Source organism: Salvelinus sp. IW2-2015, linkage group LG32 (genome assembly GCF_002910315.2).
Source record: "Salvelinus sp. IW2-2015 linkage group LG32, ASM291031v2, whole genome shotgun sequence".
Taxonomy (NCBI): domain Eukaryota; kingdom Metazoa; phylum Chordata; class Actinopteri; order Salmoniformes; family Salmonidae; genus Salvelinus; species Salvelinus sp. IW2-2015.
The window spans coordinates 10,840,084-10,861,424 of NC_036871.1; the positions used below are offsets into that span (position 1 = coordinate 10,840,084).

At 43.8% G+C, this 21,341-nt stretch overlaps 1 pseudogene; it reads left to right on the forward strand.

The window, feature by feature from the left end:
- Nucleotides 1–21,341, forward strand: part of LOC111956317 (phosphatidylinositol 3-kinase regulatory subunit gamma-like) — a 50,533-nt pseudogene that overhangs the window by 19,137 nt on the left and 10,055 nt on the right.

Genomic DNA, 21,341 nt, shown 5'->3' on the forward strand with positions numbered 1-21,341 from the left:
GTCTTCTGCAGAGGTGCGGGGGGCTGCCATAATCGACATCCATGTCTTTGGCACCCAGGGAGCAGTGGGTTAACTGCCTTGTTCAGGGGCAGAACGAGAGGTTTTTACCTTGTCAGTTCGGGGATTCGATCCAGCAACCGTTTGGTTACTAGTCCAACGCTCTAACCACTAGGCTACCTGCTGCCAGCACTGCATGTTGGTGTTCTAGCTAGGTAATAAAAGTCAAATATTTTAACTGGGGAAGTCTGTTAAGATTAAGAATAAATTCTTATTTACAATGACGGCCTACCCCGGCCAAACCCGGACGACACTGGGCCAATTGTGCGCCGCCCTATGGGACTCCCAATCACGGCCGGATGTGATTCAGCCTTGATTTGAACCAGGGACTGTAGTGACGCCTCTTGCACCAAGAAGCAGTGCCTTAGACCTCTGCGCCACTTGGGAGCCCAATGGGTTGCCGTCACTCCTGGTGTACAGACTAAGTTCTGTTCCAACGACAGTGACCCCCCCCAAAAAAAGAAGATAATTTGTATAGTAAACTGAAAGATTCAATACTGCTCTGGCCAAGAGAATGGGGGAATAGGCCAAGGTAATACATTGCTGTCACAATGACAGCGGTTCATACCAGGCAAATTTCATGGCTCCACCTATATAGTGTTCTATCTAGAGCAGGGATGGGGTGCCACAAAAAACAGAACTCATCATGAGGGGCCATGGTGATCAATGGGCCCCACCCTGGTCTGCTAGACTAATATAGCAATTCAAAAATGTTTAGCTGACATGGGCTTATTGAGTGACTACTGATGCAGATTTAATAATGATATCCACATTTCTAAATTGCACCTTGTGTATTCATTATTCTAACTCTCAACAGTAAGTTGAGACTGCGACTGAGTTCCTAAAAAAAAAAAAATCAAATAAAAAAAGATATATTTCTCAAAGGTTTAACCTGACTAATGCAATCGTAAAGCTGAAATCCTTATCGATGAAACGGCCAAGTCCGTTTTGGCAAACAAGCACACACGATTAGAGCACAATATGTACTGCAATTGTTTTATCATGCTGCACGACAGCCGTCAGATAAGCACCAGAAAAACGAACGCTGTTGGGGCGGCCAGTGGTATCGTTTCCCCCTACTGCGTATTTCATCTTTTTAAGAATTTAATCTCCATTTCTCTGCATGAAATATCCTCGGCTGAATGGCTCTAAAGCCCTCATGAGTAAAGAGAGACACAGAAAGGGAGGGAGGGAATGAATGTGGGAGAACTAGCCATGTCTTACATAACCAGACTGATGGAGGGGATAGCTCAAATATTTTTTTGCTTCAAATAGCAAGGCCTTATCCAATCTGCAGTGCCACTGCTGCTTTCCACAAACCTCTGTGAGAAGATGGTAAGCAAATGCAACATTTTACGCTTGATAATCTCGCAATTAAGTGAACATGGCTGAATGTCAAGACGATTTTTATTCGTTGTAGAAGTCTAGAAATAGGCGCTAGCCGGAGAGGCTCGGCTGGTGAGCCTGTGAGCAGACCTTTAAACTTCTACACAGCCTACCGATTCCAGCGTGAATAAAGCTGTTTATAAAGCCACCCCCCAATGGCTGCTTCACCGGGCATGTTGACTTGCAGGCCTGCCTGCCAGCACGCAGACTGCCAAGGTAGTTCTAATTGCGTAATGATGAGTTGGTGCTGTCACCAAAAACTCAAAGATGACTCCAGGGCCACAGCTGTTTTTCAAAAAGAAGATTAAAAATATATATATTTATTTGCACGAAAACCCAAGCAACTCCAAGCGTGAGGGAGAGATGGAAGAGGTATCGTTCTGGAGGAGTATATGGTGATTCCTCACGGAACTAGACCAAAAACATTAAATGTAATCCATAGAAGGTACTTTGGAAGAAAGTGTATACAGTGCCTTCAGATAGTATTCACACCCCTTGACTTTATCCACATTTTGTTGTTACAAAGTGGGATTCAAATGGATTTCATTTTCATTTTCTGTCAACGGTCTAAACAAAATACCATTTTAATCTCAGTGGAAGAAAAATTATAACAAAAAAAAAACACTAAACCAAAATATAAACACAACATGAAAAGTGTTGGTCCTATGTTTCATGAGCTGAAATGGGAAAAATGGGAAAACAAATATGTTTACATCCCTGTTAGTGAGCATTTTTCCTTTGCCAAGATAATCCATCCACCTGACAGGTGTGGCATATCAAGAAGCTGATTTAACAGCATGATCATTACACAGGTGCACCTTGTGCTGGGAACAATAAAAGGCCAGATGTGCAGTTCTGTCAGACAACACAATGCCACAGATGTCTCAATTTTTTTGAGGGTGCATGCAATTGCCATGCTAATTGCAGGAATGTCCACCAGAGCTGTTTCCAGAGAATTGAATGTTCATTTCTCTACCATAAGCTGCCTCCAATGTCGTTTTAGAGAATTTGGCAGTACATCCAACCGGCCTCACAACCGCAGACAATTTCAATTAACTGATTTTACTTATATGAACTGTAACTCAGTAAAATCTTTGAAATTGTTGCGTTTTTATATTTTTGGTGTGTGTTTGTGTTGAATGAATACATACAAACACCTTGGCTGTGTTCGAATACCCATACTAACATACTGTGTACTACATAATGAGTGTACAGTATATACTGCATATTATTAGTTAATTCTAGTGTACTGTAAACGAACGGTATCCTTTCAGTTGAGCATACTAACGCTACGCCTGTCTACCGGAAGTTGATGCTGTTGCTATACAACCTCTCGCTAGCTTGTTAGCATAACAAATGACTAGCTAGACATTTTACCACTCTAGCACTCCAGATTGAATTTACAAACATACCCAGAGTCTGTGCTCTGGACGTTTTGTAAATTGAGAACGTTGTCAGATTGTCCATTTTGTAAATTCTGAGCGTTTCCCTCTCGGAGCGTTCAGAGCGCACACTGGATACTCTGGCTGAGGAGTAGGGTTGATCTGAGCTTTTTGACCATCACAACGGCAGTCAAGCACACAAGCTAACTGGATAGCTACTTCCAGACACAAATGAGAGAACACCTCACTCGGACCATTTTACTCACGCTAGCAGAGCTGGTTAGGCTGTTCTAATGTTATCCAGAGCATTGGTGACTAAAAAGGTGGGGTTTTGTCTCCCCAATTTCATGGTATTCAATTGGTAGTTACAGTCCTGTCCCATCACTGCAACTCCCGTACGGACTCGGGAGAGGCTAAGGTCGAGAGCCGTGCGTCTTCCGAAACACAATGCCCGCTTAACCCGGAAGCCAGCCGCACCAATGTGTCGGAGGAAACACCGTGCACCTGGCAACCGTGTCAGCGTGCATTGCGCCCGGCCCGCCACAGGAGTTGCTAGTGCGCGATGGGACAAGAACATCCCTCCTGGCCAAACCCTCCTCTAACCCGGATGACACTGGACCAATTGTGCGCCTCCCCATGGGTCTCCCGGTCGCAGCCGGCTGCGACAGAGCCTGGACTCGAACCAGGATCTTTAGTGGCACAGCTAGATGCAGTGCCTTAAACCACTGCGCCGCTCGTGAGGCCTTGTAACAATTAATTATGCTTTTTGGCCGACCTTTACTGACACCGGCCATATTCAACAGGTGTTGAGTGTTCGTAAATTCATCAGTTATTCTGCGCTCTGGCACACTCAGACGCGAGTGCTCTGAAATCGGAATAGATAGCTAAGAGTGAATTTATGTTCATTGAGAACGCACAACGACTATAGCACTTAGCTAAGAATGACGTGAATAATCAAGTCAAAGGTTGGGTAGTCAGTTAGATGGCATATAGTTAATATACTGGTAAGTTTGATGTATTAGTAGCCAACTAACATTAGGTAGCTAGCTAACATACCGGTACTTACTGCTGTAATGATATGCGGTTTGTAAGGATAGCATAGCCAACAAATTGTCAGCCAACAATAACGTGTAACTTATTTGAAAAGTCATTACTTTATTACATTGCTGAACATTTTCTTAACATTTGTCATAATTAGTTAAAGCAATGAATTTGTATCCGCTCTCGTCAGACTTCGGCTGCATATTTTCTTCAAATTGCATTATGGGCCCTAACTTTAATTTAGGCGAATGTAGTACGACATCCGGGAACTTTTGGCATACGAACTCTATCCATACTATGACCATTAAGCATACTACATACCAAATTTACATCACAAATAGTATGGTTAGTGCGGTTAGGATGAGTATTCGAACACAGCTCTGGATTGTACAATATTTGCCCATTTTTAATTCGTTTCAAAATTCTTCAACCGCTGTCAAGTTGGTTGATGACCATTGCTAGACAGCCATTTTCAAGTTTTGCCAAAGATTTAAGCCAAAACTGTAACTAGGTCACTTAGGAACATTCAACGGCGTCTTGGTAAGCAACTCCAGTGTATATTTGACCTTGTGTTTTAGGTTATTGTCCTGCTGAAAGGTGAATTTGTCTCCCAGTGTCTGTTGGAAAGCAGACTGAACCAGCTTTTCCTCTAGGATTTTGCCTAGCTCTATGCCATTTTATTTTTTATCTGAAGGGCCTTGATACACTGGTAATTTGGGGGGGGGGCAATATTACTGGCAGTGGGATGTTGCCAGCAACGGGATGAGACACTGGTGCAGTCATCAGTGTTGTCAACTGAAATGGAATCTTGGATGATCTACATTTTTATTTCAGCCAATCGGAGCATAGTCGACAGTAAATTCAGTTGGCAGAGACAGTGAAGATGGATGCTGAAACCCTTTGTGCTTGTTTCAGCTTTCATTTTGCTAAGGTAAATATTATTACTAGTATTACTTCTACTTACATTATCTCTACCAATTCATTATCCATGTGATGGATACGATGTTAAAATCATTTATACATGTTTCCTAGCAAAGACAAGAAGGGAATGTTGCGGAAAAATAGAGGACATGGACCAGGTGGTTGTTGCTACAGTGACAGGGGAGGTGCTGCTGAGAGAACTGGATGAAGAGGACTCTCCCGCCTATAGAAGCTGGTTGAGGATGGACAAGGATGCCTTCAATTTCCTGTTGAGGATGGTGGAGCCACAGACCAGAGGTAGAGATACACAACTCTGCAAGACTATTCCTGCAGGGGAATGCGCCTAACAGTAACACTGAGATACCTGGCCACTGGGTTTACTTTCTCCGCTTTAGAATACACCTTCCGTGTGAGTCAACAGTGTTTTAAATGGTTATTTAGACATGCAACGCCCTGTATGAGATCTTCAGGCAAGAATACATGAAAGTGCTGATGACAGTGGAGGAGTGGGAGGCCATTCCAAGGAAGTTTGGGGAAAGCTGGAACTACCCACAGTGTCTTGGTGCCCTAAACGGCAAACGCATCACCATACCACCTAATGCTGGTTCCAATTTATTATAATTACAAAGGGACCCAACTCCGTTGTGCCTATGGCACTAGCAGATGCCGATCTGCGGTTCATTTATATAGATGTTGGTACCGATGGCAGGGTCGGCGATGGAGGTGTCTGAGCCAGGTGCGGCCTGATCAGCACACTGGAGGAAAATACAGTGCACATGCCACCTCCAAGAAGTCTGTCAGTAAGAGAGGTCCCCGTGTCCTGTGTTGTGGTGGAAGATGAGGCGTTTGGCCTGAAGCCCTACATCATGCAGCCTTTATCCTCGGACACAGCTGGATGAAGAAAAGGAGATCTACAACTACCGCCTCTCCAGAGTGAGGAGGTGTGTGGACAATGTCTTTGGAATTCTGGCAAACCGGTTTAGGGTCTTCAGGTAGCCGGTCAAAGTGGTGACCATCACCAATGCAGCGTGTGCACTGCACAACTTCCTCAGGTCTCTAACCCTTACCCGCCATGTGTGCACATTCCATGGCCTCTGCTGCACGCTCTTCCGGTTTGGCTCGCTTCCTGCTGGGTTGACTTGGAGGGTTGAAGGGGTTGCCAGGGGAAGTTTGGCACCAAGGTTGTCAGTACTCACACTGGTTTCTATAGAGTCCCATAGAAACACGAGCTGACTGTAATATTTCCATTTGGAATTGTACACATCTGCTCCTGATCCAGATCACTTGGCACAGACCATCTTGTGCTTGCAGTTCTTTCAGCTCTTCCACTGCAAACGCAAAGAATGTATTACCATGCGAGCTGTATATATGTGTTGGTTATAATACAACCAATACACTATACATGGGAATTGAAATTCATTTTGTTGTATGAATTGAATTAACTAGATACTCTGCATCAGTATACATAACCCACTTCTTAGATCAGGAAAGTGGGAGCCCACAATTGATATCCCATGACTAATTAGGAACTATCATCACATTCCGGTTACATACCTGAGAAGGGCACCTCTGTGCTCAGCCTGTGCCGGCATTTGAGCCACTTGTCCCTGTTTTTGTAGTCCTCATCTCGACTTGTAGGCATCTCGAGGATTCCAGAGATGGGGGTTCCCTGTTGGAAAAAAGTGCAGGGTGTGAGCAATGAAAGAATGGATAACAAACAGGCAAAGCTTTGTTCGCCTATTTACGTTTGTTAGCTAGCTAGTATAACAAATTGCTGCTGGTGCTGCAAGCCATCAAAGCTGCAGAATTATCTACAGTGTGTAGCTAACTTCACCGGCTAGCTTGATACGTAGTCAGCTAGGTAGCCAACTGTGGTTACTATACAGCTAATAGTACAGCTAATATTAGCTGACTATAGTCTAATAACATAGGGAAAGGCACCAATTATACGGCGCACTGATGATTGTTTCAGAACCGTGGACAGCGACCATATCCAACGTGGGAGAGTGCATTTGTTAGTATTTGATATATTAGTGTTGTACCACTTTGTACATCATAACGATATACAATTTCAGTATCGCATGTTTTAGCGTGATGGACTGTGCAATCCCAGTGACAGGTGTCTTGTGCACCATTAATTATTATCATTTATTTTGTTTTGAGACTAATCGACTACAGAAACTTTGGTTGACCAAACAGCCTATCAACCAAACAATTGACCAGTCAAGGGTGGTCAGCCCTAATAAAAACATATATATATATATATATATATATATATATATATATATATATATATATATATATATATAACACTGCTCAAAAATATAAAGGGAACACTAAAATAACACATCCTAGATCTGAATGAATGAAAATTTCTTATTAAATACTTTTTTCTTTACATAGTTGAATGTGCTGACAACAAAATCACATAAAAATTATCAATGGAATTCAAATTTATCAACACCATGGAGGTCTGGATTTGGAGTCACACTCAAAATTAAAGTGGAAAACCACACTACAGGCTGATCCAACTTTGATGTAATGTCCTTAAAACAAGTCAAAATGAGGCTCCGTAGTGTGTGTTGCCTCCACGTGCCTGTATGACCTCCTACAACGCCTGGCATGCTCCTGATGAGGTGGCGGATGGTCTCCTGAGGGATCCCTCCCAGACCTGGACTAAAGCATCCGCCAACTCCTGGACAGTCTGTGGTGCAACGTGGTGTTGGTGGATGGCGCGAGACATGATGTCCCAGATGTGCTCAATTGGATTCAGGTCTGGGGAACGGGCGGGCCAGTCCATAGCATCAATGCCTTCCTCTTGCAGGAACTGCTGACACACTCCAGCCACATGAGGTCTAGCATTGTCTTGCATTAGGAGGAACCAGGGCCAACCGCACCAGCATATGGTCTCACAAGGGGTCTCATCTTGGTACCTAATGGCAGTCAGGCTACCTCTGGCGAGCACATGGAGGCTGTGCGGCCCCCAAAGAAATGCACCCCACACCATGACTGACCACCGCCAAACGGTCATGCTGGAGGATGTTGCAGGCAGCAGAACGTTCTCCACGGCGTCTCCAGGCTCTGTCACGTCTGTCACATGTGCTCAGTGTGACCTGCTTTCATCTGTGAAGAGCACAGGGCACCAGTGGCGAATTTGCCAATCTTGGTTTTCTCTGGCAAATGCCAAACGTCCTGCACGTGTTTGGCTGTAAGCACAACCCCCACCTGTGGACGTCGGGCCCTCACACCACCCTCATGGAGTCTGTTCTGACCGTTTGAGCAGACACATGCACATTTGTGGCCTGCTGGAGGTCATTTTGCAGGGCTCTGGCAGTGCTCCTCCTGCTCCTCCTTGCACAAAGGTGGAGGTAGCGGTCCTGCTGCTGGGTTGTTGCCCCTCTACGGCCTCCTCCACGTCTCCTGATGTACTGGCCTGTCTCCTGGTAGCGCCTCCATGCTCTGGACACTACGCTGACAGACACAGCGAACCTTCTTGCCACAGCTCGCATTGATGTCCATCCTGAATGAGCTGCACTACCTGAGCCACTTGTGTGGGTTGTAGACTCCGTCTCATGCTACCACTAGAGTGAAAGCACCGCCAGCATTCAAAAGTGACCAAAACATCAGCCAGAAGCATAGGAACTGAGAAGTGGTCTGTGGTCACCACCTGCAGAACCACTCCTTTATTGGGGTGTCTTGCTAATTGCCTATAATTTCCACCTTTTGTCTATTCCATTTGCACAACAGCATGTGAAATTTATTGTCAATCAGTGTTGCTTCCTAAGTGGACAGTTGATTCACAGAAGTGTGATTGACTTGGAGTTACATTGTGTTGTTTAAGTGTTCCCTTTATTTTTTTGAGCAGTGTATATACACTGTATATACAATACCAGTCAAAAGCTTGGACACACCTAGGATTTTTCTTTTCTTTTTACTATTTTCTACATTGTAGAATAATAGTGAAGACATCAAAACTATGAAATGACACACATGGAATCATGTAGTAACCAAAAAAAGTCTTAAACATATCCAAATATATTTTCACTACTACTTCAAAGTAGCCACCCTTTGTTTGACGAGCAGGTGTCATGTAGTGTACCTTTTTTTATATAAAAAAAGGTAGGGGCATGGATCAGAAAACCGGTCGGTATCTCCTTCGCATAGAGTTGATCAGGTTGTTGAATGTGGCCTGCAGAATGTTGTTCCACTCCTCTTCAATGGCTTCGCAAAAGTGCTGGATATTGGCGGGAACTGGAACACGCTGTCATACGTGTTGATCCAGAGCATCCTAAACATGCTCAATGGGTGACATGTCTGGTGAGTATGCAGGCCATAGAAGACCTGGGACAGGAATTGTGTACAGGTCCTTGCGACGTGGGGTCATGTAATATCATGCTGAAACACAAAGTGATGGCGGCGGAGGAATGGCACGACAATGGGCCTCAGTATCTCGTCACGGTATCTCTGTGCATTCAAATTGCCATTGATAAAATGCAATTGTGTTCATTGTTCGTAGCTTATGCCTTCCCATATCATAACCCCACCGCCCCCATGGGGCACTCTGTTACATCAGCAAACCACTCGCCACCATACACGTTATCTGCCTGGTACAGTTGAAATTGGGATTCATCCATGAAGAGGACACTTCTCCAGCATGCCAGTGGCCATCGAAGTCACTGAAGTCGGTGACGACGCCGAACTGCAGTCAGGGCAAGACCCTGGTGAGGATGACGAGCACGCCGATGAGGCCGCTTATGGTAGAGAAATGAACATTACATTCTCTGGCAACAGCTCTGGTGGACATTCCTGCAGTCAATATGCCAATTGCGCGCTCCCTCAACTTGAGACATCTGTGGTGTTGTGTGACAAAACTGTACATTTTAGAGTGAGTGGCCTTTTTATTTTCCCTAGCACGGTGCACCTGTGTAATGTTCATGCTGTTTAATAATCAGCTTCTTGATATGCTGCACCTGTCAAGGGATGGATTATCTTGGCAAAGGAGAAATGCTCACACGTGTAAACAAATTTGTGCACGGAATTTGAGAGAAATAAGCTTTTTTTGCACATGGATCATTTCTGGGATCTTAATTTCAGCTAGTTAAACATGGGACCAACACTTTACATGTTGTGTTTTATATTTATTTATATATATTTTTTAAATAATATTTTTAATTGTGGGATAATTACAATCAGTCAGCAGGTAATGTCAGTGGGAAAATGTCCCTTTCTGGGGGTGGGGGGGGGGGGCTCCCTTCAACGGCATATTGAAACGTTCCGGATTGCCCTTTTTTAATGAAATGTTTTGGGTGGGTTGATTTCTGAATGTCGGTTCTCCCTCCCTCACATCTTGGAAGTATGTACATGCCTCCTTTCTCTTTCCCTCTTCCCTCTCTCGCTTTCACATGACTTGTGGATGCGTGCATGTGTGTCTCAACCTTTTTGAGGAGTTTTTTTTTTAAATGTGCATATGTTAGAGCGAGTAGAGGAAGAGCTTTCGTGTACTTACTGCATGTGCTTGCCCGTTATGGAGAGGTGAGGGAGGGAGAACTGACATTCGAAAATCAACCCACCGAAAATGCGCGCTGCTGCGTGCTAGCGCAGGCTAACGCTCACCGCTCGCTCATCCTCCGAAAAGCAGGCAAAGTTTCCATGTTTAATGTGCAACGGATAGAGCGAGCGAGAGGGGCGGAATGTGCTGACAGTGTTTTTTTTTTTGTGTCTTAACTCCCCAAATTAATAATCAGTGCGGTTTAGCCGTGCACTGCCAGGAGCAGGAGGCTGCCAAGCTCTGGCCTCGCGAGCGGTGGGCCCGAAAAGGAGGCCCTGGCAGCCGGCCACAGAGCTTTTGCTTGTTCAGGATTTTTGATTCAATCCTTTATTGTGCTCCACTCAGGCAAAGGGCCAAGGCGAAACAAACGCAGAGAAATGACTGGAGGGATGGAAAAAGGAGAGGGAAAATAAAAAGGGAAATGGGATCTCTCTTTTTTTCTCTCTCTCTTTTGCCTCGCTCTGTTGCCCTTCCCTCTTTCTCTCTTCCCTCCCTCTCTCCTTTCCCTTTATTTTTATATATTTGTAAAAAATGTATTTAACCTTAAACTAGGCAAGTCAAGGATAGAGGGAAAGGAGAGGTCTTTATTTATCCCCATCTCCTTTCCCTCTATCCCCCTCTCCCTCCCTCTCTCCTTTCCCTCTATCCCCCTCTATCCCTCCCTCTCTCCTTTCCCTGTATCGCTCTCTCCCTCTCTTTCTCCCGCTGTGACTGAAAACATATTTGGTTTACTGTATGGGGTGGTTGTGGTGAGGGTGAAAAGTCGACAGCTCTGGTTTTGTCGTCTTTCTTCCCCTTTGTCTCAATGGCAAATTGCTTCTCTGAGTATTTGTATTTTGAACAATGTAAAAGTAATGTATAAGACAATAGTCTTGTTGGCTGCCTCCAACTGCTGTTTATGGGCTATGTGGTCTTTCTTGAGCAAATATGAAATGAAAAGCACATGCATTGTAAAGGACAAGAAATGGTCTGGTCGTGCTCCTATGTCAATGGAGGCCTCCTGGAGTCCAGTTTTAAGGTCTTGTCAGAAAATGTAACCATAATTTGTGTTGTTTCAGCTGTTTCTCTTCTGGATTTGACCGAGCAGTTCACACCGCCAGAAACTGCTCCCCATACCCTGGTGAACCTAGTGGAGGCCATTGAGAAGAAAGGTACACACAACGCTACACACAGCACCATAAACATGCATACACAGTAAACATAAATAGTAGTGGCCATTCAGAGGAGAGATACTATGGGAATGCAATAAATTACTCATAGGTTTTGGCGTAATGGAATACTGTCTAATACCTCCACAGACTGCACTGCACCGTTACACTGTTGTGTTTATTTGTCGCTGATAGATTTCTCACCTGTGCGCTGATAGTGCCATGCAGTGATGCAGGACAGGGGGCTACATTCACACTGCATTATGCACGAGGTCTTCATTCACAGTTTCTCTTTTTTACACATTCAACACACACACACACACTTCCTCCCACTCTAACCAATTCCACAACATTGTGTGAAATATATATATTTTAGACAGACGTGTCAATTTCACGGTTCGGCCCATAGTGTAAATGACACATTTTCATTTACATCGCACATTCAGCAATTCCACTCTTTTGAGAACACATTCAGCCCTACATTGGGCTCTGGACAAAAGTAGTGCACTATATAAGGAAAAGGGTGACTTGTGGTATGCAGACTGAAATACTTCCTCTAACATTTTCTTCCACACAGGTTGCACAGATCGGTCTCTTCCTCTATCCTGCATCATAGCTCCCCGGAGTGTATTCATAATCACATCCCTAGTAGAGATGTGCATGAGTAATCAAGTCCTCGAACGGACGTCAAAACTAAATTTTTACCAGAGATGTAAAAAAATATATACAAAAATCTAATACTGTAAAACGATTTGGTCGAAATGTTGTCTTTATGACAACGTTAATTTGCTTTGACTCTGGTGTTCCATTTGTGCTTGTGCATTTGCGGGCTCCTTAAATTCCCTTTCGTGTCTCACTCAATAGCGTTCTGACTGCTCCCTCTAGTCTACACCCTACAGAAATAAATGCCTATAAAAACGTATCTAACTGATAGGATACACATGCTATATTCCTTGCCAAATAACGACAGTTTTTAAACAAATTCTAAATGGACTGGTTGACTGAAGTATGGAAATATGTGTTCCAACAATGACTTGCAGTTTTGGAATAATTGTCATTTTCCGTTTAGGCTACTTTGCTTTTGACACTGGTTACCCCAGCCACAAAGTCAAAATTTGCTATATCGTAAAAATTCATGAAAACCAACATTTGCTTTTTGGTCTAAATTGAAGGTAGGGGCTAGGCATAATGTCACTGGTGTGGTTAAGGTTAGGGTTGACGGTTAGGTTTAAAATCAGACTTTAAGAAATTGTAGAAACAGGCCAGTGTTTATGATTTTGTAGCTGTGGTAACTAACGTTAGTGATGACCGTACTTTGCGAGCTGCTAGTGACATTTTGAATTGGTTCGACTCGGCTATTACCCCGTAAACATAGACTGGTTCCACACTGAAAATAGCCAACAACATTAGTTTGATAAAGACGGAGCGTATTTTCATCAGAATCCTGGACATAATTCATCCCCATGCATTGTTAAATGTAGAAACATTCCAAGGCAGAGGCATAATAAACTAAATCGAACGTCTGTATATCGAAAAGACCGATTTTGTTTTGTAACCCTGAAAATGTTATTTCAACTGCCAAATTGAGCCACGTTTCGAATGAGCACTCTTTGAGAATAGCTGTTCCAGACACGAGATGCGAATCCCACTTTACAGTTTTCTTTTTCTTTTTTTTTTATACATAATGTTTTTTTTTACTATAAAATAGGTGTCTTGATTGTAATAAGGCTCTGTAAATAGGAGCTACATTATCAAAACAAGGCTATGCCATTGCCCAGCAAAAGGATTCTACAAGCAAGCGCCACACTGCTGAGGTTACTACCCTTTTGAAGATTGTTTTCCACAATATAATATAACCAGTTGATATTAGTTTCAATAAATTAATCTTAAATGGCAATACTTTTTTATAGACTGAATATGAGTCAATTTAGCAATTAGGATTCACTATCTGTAATGGTTGTGATACATTAGGTATTGTTGCTCATAATTAGGTACTGTTGGCATATAGATAAATCACACGCTCCAACAGTCAAAGTTCAAATGCCAGGCTCTAATCCCTAGGGTCTTTACATTTAATGTTACCATCTGTCTGCGTTTGTCATGCCAAGTCAGGCAGTCATGCATACTATAGAGGGGCTTGTTTTTAGAAGGCTGATGAGCTATTGTCTCGATTYGTCTGCAGGTCTGGACTGCAAGACACTGTACAGGACACCTGTGGCGTCCTCCAACTCGGAGAGCCCAACACAGAGCTGGAGTGGTGGTGAGTTACTCCCGTTACGCTCCAGCTGTATTTGTTCTGTTAGAATTATTAGTATAGTAATGCTCGAAATTAAATGTTTTGAATGAGTGTTAAATTCGTGGGGGGTGAGTTATCTTATTAGACTTAAACTGTAGTAGGCCATTTTATATCCAATTTGCGGTAACTTACTTTGTACAACTTCTATAAATAATACATGTATACCTTTTCTCAAACCCATAGTGCATGATAAGACTTGCTACACTATTAGCATATAAATGTAGGTATATCATGCACGTAATGCATTCAAAATGCTTCCAATGCTTTTTCCGTGTGGCAAATCTGGCTGAATGAAATGCAGCTGGCCGGACCCACTGACTCTCTCTCTCTCTCTCTCTCTCTCCCCAGAGGTGGAGTCAGGTAGTGACGTGGGCGCCTTGTCGGAGTGTGTGGTCCGCTACCTGAGGGAGCTGCCGTCCCCCGTCATCCCCCCCGGTGTTTACCCAGACCTGCAGGCTGCGCTGCAGCACGGCGCCGCGGGTACATGCCACATTTCACTGACCCCTGCTTGTGCGCAACCGCCCCCTCCCACCAACCTATCCCCATCCCAGACAATACAGACCTAGGCTATAGAAAGTCACAGAATCGCATGAAGCTGATTGTGTGGCGTGTCAATCGCGTGCCCCCCTCCTGCCTGCGAGAATAAGCCAGGTGTGGAGTGCTGGGGATGAGCTAGTCACAGGCATCCCAAAAATGAAACTTGTAAAGCTACCCTGGTCCCTGGGGATGTCAGAGACTTTGTGTGTATGTATGCTGAGCGCGAGTTCCTTTTTGTATGTTCACACTTGCTTGTGTGAGTGAGTAAGGGGCTGTGGTAACATGTGGTCTGCCTCCTATCACAGACGTGACGGCAAGCAGCAGCGGAGGCAGGGAGCTGAGCCTGGTCCTGGAGAGGGCCACTAGTGTGCCCCTGCACCATCGCCTCACTCTGCAGTACCTGCTCACACACCTGGGCAAGGTGGGCCAGGGCTCCCAGCTCAACGGCCTGGACCCTCACACCCTGGGCCTGGTCTTTGGGCCACTGCTGATCCGGCCCAGCTCTGCCACTTGGTGAGTAGGAAAATACATGATCTAACATCTAAGGATAAATTAAGTATTCACACCCCTGAGTCAATACTTTGTAGAATTACCTATTGGCAGCGATTACAGCAATTTGGAATTTCCAACACATTAATGTTTCTTATAAAAACTAGAAGTCAGTCTTTGTTGGTTGTTGTTTTTACAATGTTCTAACGCCGCATTCACACCACCCAGACATATGCCAACAAACAACAGAGTTGGGTCAGTGTACGCTGCTCGTCTGTGTTGGTTGCCATTTTGTTTGGTAATATTTTGTCCAATTCGGCATGTTCAATCAGCGTTTGGTGTCAGGAATGGGAGTATTGTGTGAACAGTGCGCAAACATCTTAATGGATTGCATTCATACTGTATAAACCGTTGCTTTTCAATAGTTCTCAAATTGCTTTACATTGTATTGGAGTAACTAACCTCAAACCCCACCCTTGTGATGTACAGCAGCCATTTTGTGTCAGATTGCGTAGTTACCACACAGCTAGGGAATATACTACCACATAGCTAGTGATATCCTCTTGAGATGGACAAGTGAGGGCTCCAATGGCACTGGATTAGTGGAAGAACATGTGATTGTTAGTGCTCTCTCCCTCGTGTGACTCGAGAGGAAATCCCTAACGCTAAAAGCTGTTATTACAGACTGCAGCTGAGTACTTTTCCCCTGCCTGCTCAGCACCATGTGTTTGAATGACCTGCCGCTGACTGAACATCTTATGACTATGTGTCTTACTCCCTGCTGTTGTTGATTGACAGGTTGGAGGTGGGGGAGGAGTTCCCTGCACTAGCGCTGGAGAGGCTGCTGATGGAGAGGGCCATGGGCCAGGAAGTCCCGCCCCCTGGTATGGATGGGTAGATACAGTGCTTTAAATTGGAGGGCTCAATATAAATTAATATAGAACCTGGACTGGATGGAAATAGTGTTTTTTTTAGAATGGTTTGCACAGAATAATGGATTGTACTATTTACTGTGCATAACTTAGTGCTGATTTGTACAGACCAATAAGCACACACGAAACATCCCCAACTAAAGATGATTTGGCTTGTGTGTCAGGATCTACATGTGTAAATGAGACCTTTTCTATTGAAAATCTCTTGTGATGTTTGCTTGTCCAAAACATTCTAATCTAATGGGGTTTTCGGTTGTATCCGTGTGTTTTGTAGCTCTACCAGTCAAGCCAATGAAGGCCAAAACCACGACTCCAGCCATGACTGAGACTCACATACTGAGTGATTCCGAGTGGTACTGGGGGGAAATCTCCAGGTAAAGAGCCACTCGTGTATCAATAACATTTCTAAATCCTCAATTAAATAATTTACTACATCAACAAAATAGTTTTGGCCCCCAAGTTTTCTAAGGAAAAAAAAACTATTTTTTAWTGTTAGACATAAAAGAAACTGTTAAAACACCAGCAAATCAGCTCCAAGTGATTTTAATAAGAGATTGACTTCGGAAATTATTCAGACCCCTTGACTTTTTCCACATTTTGTTGATTACAGCCTTCTAAAATAGTTTTTTTCCCTCATCAATCTACACACAATACCCCATAAGGACAAAGCAAAAACTGGTTTTTAGAAATGCTTGCAAAAGTATTAAAAATAAAACAGAAATACCTTAGTTACATGAGTATTCAGACCATATGCTATGAGACCCGAAAATGAGCTCAGGTGCATCCTGTTTCCAAATGTATTTCATATTAAAACTGAACTATTACATTAACATAGGTATTCAGACCCTTTACTCAGTACTTTGTTGAAGCATCTTGGGCAGAGATTACAGCCTCAAGTCTTCTTGGGTATGACGCTACAAGCTTGACACACCTGTATTTGGGGAGTTTCTCCCATTTCTTCTCTGCAGATCCTCTCAAGCTCTGTCAGGTTGGATGGGGAACGTTGCTGCACAGCTATTTTCAGGTCTCCAGAGATGTTCGATCAGGTTTAAGTCCRGGCTCTAGCTGGGCCACTCAAGGACATTCAGAGACTTATCCCGAAGCCACTCCTGCCTTGTCTTGGGTGTGTGCTTAGGGTCGTTGTCCTGTTGGAAGGTGAACTTTCGCCCCAGTCTGAGGTCCTGAGTGCTCTGGAGCAGATTGTCATCAAGGATCTCTCTGTACTTTGCGCCGTTCATCTTTGCTTTGATCCTGACTAGTCATCCAGTCCCTGCTGCTGAAAAACATCTCCACAGCATGATTCTGCCACCACCATGCTTCACAGTAGGGATGGTGCCAGGTTTCCTCCAGATGTGACCCTTGTCATTCAGGCCAAAGAGTTCAATCTTGGTTTCATTAGACTAGAGAATCTTGTTTCTCATTGTCTGAGAGTTTTTAGGTGTCTTTTGGCAAACTGCAAGCTGGCTGTCATTTGTCTTTTACTGAGGAGTGGCTTCCGTCTGGCCATTCTACCATAAAGKCCTGATTGGTGGAGTGTTGCAGAGATGGTTGTCCTTCTGGAAGTTTCTTCCATCTCCACAGAGGAACTCTAGAGCTTTGTCAGAGTGACCATYGGGTTCTTGGTCACCTCCCTGACCAAGGCCCTTCTCCCCCGATTGCTCAGTTTGGCCGGCCAGCTCTAGGAAGAGTCTTGGTGGTTCCAAACTTCTTCCATTTAAGAATGATGGAGGCCACTGTGTTCTTGGGGACCTTCAATGCTGCAGAAATGTTTTGTTACACTTTCCCCAGATCTGTGCCACGACACAATCCTATCTTGGAGCTCTACGGACAATTCCTTTGACCTCATGGCTTGGTTTTTGCTCTGACATGCACTTTCAACTGTGGGACCTTATATAAACAGGTGTGTGCCTTTCCAAATCATGTCCAATCAATTGGATTTACCACAGGTGGACTCCAATCAAGTTGTAGAAACATCTCAAGGATGATCAAAAGATACAGGATGCACCTGARCTCAATTTTTAGTCTCATAGCAAAGGGTCTGAATGCTTATGTATTAATGTTTTACATTTTTTWAATAAATTTGTAAACATTTCTATTAACCTGTTTTTGCTTTGTCATTATGGGGTATTGTGTGTATATTGCTGAGGATTTCTATTTAATACATTTTAAAATTAGGCTGTAACGTAACAAAATGTGAAAAAGTCAAGGGGTCTGAATACTTTCTGAAGGCGCTGTATGTGATCATATACAAATGTAAGCAAGGTTTGAAGTGGTTATGTTTTAATCAAATATTATATCTATTTGGGTTTCTTGCGGTCAATTTGCAATCTATTATGTGGAATTATGTTCCGGACCCCTGACCATCCGCTCAAGAAAAAATCGTCCCGCGGCTGAATGTAGTTGATGATCCCTGGCCTATAGTATTTATTTATCCAGTAACCACATTTTTGTGTGGATTAAAACTGGATTATAGTAAAAACTATTTGTAGATTATGGTATACGATAATCAGCTCTCATGAAACAGCCTATTGTCGTCATGTGCTAGCCATTAAATTGTATTGTGTGTTAAAGTAAAATCTTGCGTAATTTGGTCAGCTGCGTGATTAACTGCTTTGTTMATTCGTGTTAGAAATTGAGAGTTCCGGCAAAAGTTTCCACACTCTCAAAAGGAAACTCTCAGCCAGAGTCGAAGCAGTTTAAGCACCTCCTTCGCCAAATCCTAATACGTCCAAATAGCCAGTGACGAAAACCCCAAAATCTGAGCTTCTGCTGCTCGTTATCTCACGCATTCCATTTAGTCCCGGAAGATTCTTTGGTCTACGCGCAGAATCTGCCCACGGGATATTATATTGTGAAGGATGTGGCGCTTTAATGAATTCACAATCCCCTTCAACTGTGCCATTGTGTTTCCAGGGAGGAGGTGAACGAGAAGATGAGAGACACCCCTGACGGGACGTTCATGGTCCGCGACGCCTCCAGCAAACTGGAAGGAGAGTACACACTGACCCTCAGGTGAGAGGCTACTCCTTGTATCAAGTAATACAGTATATGTCTTATGTAAAGAGCGGAGGACGGTCAACATTACACATTTACTAAACTTCTGTAAATTAGTGATTTTTGATCTCCTTTTAGAATGTGGAATGTAAGTTTGCTATTGCGATTCTTGGGTTCAGGTTTGGAAAAAGAGCAAATGGTTAAAAGGATCTACAGAATGAATCTTAATGAAAGCAACGTCACTTGGGGCGGCAGGGTAGCCTAGTGGTTAGAGTGTTGAACTAGTAACCAAAAGGTTGCAAGTTCGAATCCCCGAGCTGACATCAAATCTGTTGTTCTGCACCTGAACAAGGCAGTTAACCCACTGTTCCTAGGCCGTCATTGAAAATAAGAATTTGTTCTTAACTGACTTGCCTAGTTAAATAAAGGTAAAATTWAAAAAAACTTTCACAGAGATTTCAAATGTATTTCTCACCGTTTCTCCACCACAGGAAAGGAGGCAACAACAAGCTGATAAAGATCTGCCACCGGGGCGGTCGCTATGGCTTCTCCGAGCCGCTCACCTTCGCCACGGTGGTGGAGCTCATCAACCACTACCGCCACGATTCCCTGGCCCAGTACAACGCTAAGCTGGACACCCGGCTCCTCTACCCCGTCTCCAAATACCAACAGGTACCTACTTTACACTACATGTACATTGACAACAACAGACAACTTTACTGTGCATCGAAATTGAACTTTGTCCTATTGCTGGCCTTTCTAACCTTCCTAATCTTCTGTAGTCTATACCAGAACCACAGATGCATATTTCAGCCAACTCAGATGTATACATTCAGATTTTTTTTCTCTCCACTCCTCGAATTCCAAGACATTGCCGGTTAGAGTGCAAGTTAGAATTACATTTTCATGGAAGGTTTGATTCAGTTCCTGCTCAATTTGTATTGCAGCATCATTGTCTTCCCGCTTGATTGGTTGCTTTGTGAATATTGTCACTGACGATTGTATAACGTTGCTTTCCTCAGGAGCAGCTGGTGAAAGAGGACAGCATTGAGGCGGTGGGCGAGCAGCTGAAGGTGTACCATGAGCAGTACCAGGAGAAGAGCCGGGAGTACGACGTGCTCTACGAGGAGTACACACGCACCTCACAGGTACTATACTGCTTCCTGTACTGTAAAGGGCGTACTGGGTCCATACTTCTGGAACACACCTCTGTCTCAGGCTCTGTCCCAATACTCTGAAATTAGATATTGTTCTTGTATCCTTCTTTTATCCTTGCTCTATAACCAATGATCTGAGAGGACAGGTGAAAAGAAAATGGTGGAAATTCACATCTCTCCTAACTGCCATTGCCATGAGTGGAAAAGCGAAGAAGATAAGACTCCATTTCAAAGTATTTCAATGTCCTGTGTGGTTTAGTTGGTAGAGCATGGCGCTTGCAATTCCAAGGGATGTGGGTTCGATTCCCACTGGGGCCACCCATACGTAAAATGTACGCACGCATGACTGTAAGTGGTCGCAAAAGGAGAGGAAACAAATAGGAGGATTGCATTGGTCCCATCATGCCCCATGCTGACTTGTGTTCCCCTGTGTGTCTCTGTCAGGAGCTCCAGATGAAGCGCACGGCTATCGAGGCCTTCGGCGAGACCATCAAGATCTTCGAGGAGCAGTGTGAGACCCAGGAGCGCTACAGCAAAGAGTCCATCGAGAAGTTCCTACGCGAAGGCAACGACAAGGAGATCCAGAAGTAAGGGTTTTGCCTGTCCATAGTGACATGGGTATTTAAACCACAACTTGTGTCAAACTAGTACCTCTGTATGTACGTAGGCTGTATTTTAAGACAATTTAAATCATCAGTCAATGTATTGTAAAGAACAGTCAAACCAGACCACTACCAATGAACCCCAGAGGTGATTTGTTATGGGCTCCCCCCCCCCCCCCCACTCACTTCAGGATACAGAGCAACTCAGAGCGTCTGAAGTCTAGGGTGACGGAGATCCACGACAGCAAGAGAAAGCTGGAGCAAGATCTGAAGCAGCAGGCCACTGACAACCGAGAGATTGACAAGAGAGAAACAGCCTGAAGCCGGACCTCATTCAGCTAAGGAAGATCCGGGACCAGTACCTGGTGTAAAAATACAATACTATAGAGACATTTTTTTGTTTACCTTGAAACATATTCGATTGAGTGCACTCATCCCAACATCATCAAAAGCTCTGTAGCAGGATAGCTAATAGCTAATGGTGTGATCATGAAAACACGCAAGACTGATGGCATAGCTATGTTCAACAAGTTATATTATTAAATATGCAGTTTATATATATATATATATATTATATTGATATTTGTTGACTGAATTAAGTGGACTTGTGTGCAATTCTGTTTCTTTTGTCTTGCAGATGGTTGACACAGAAGGGGACGAGGCAGAAGAGTATCAATGAGTGGCTGGGCATAAAGAACGAGGCAGAAGAGAAGTGACAAAGCTGCAACATTTGGCAAGTGTTTAGATTGCATGTTATAAAGCTATACCCGTTGGGTGCGTCTGTAAAACGTAAATTTGAAACTGTTGCCTTGTATTCTGTATTGACGTGATATTGTTCCTGTATTTGTATG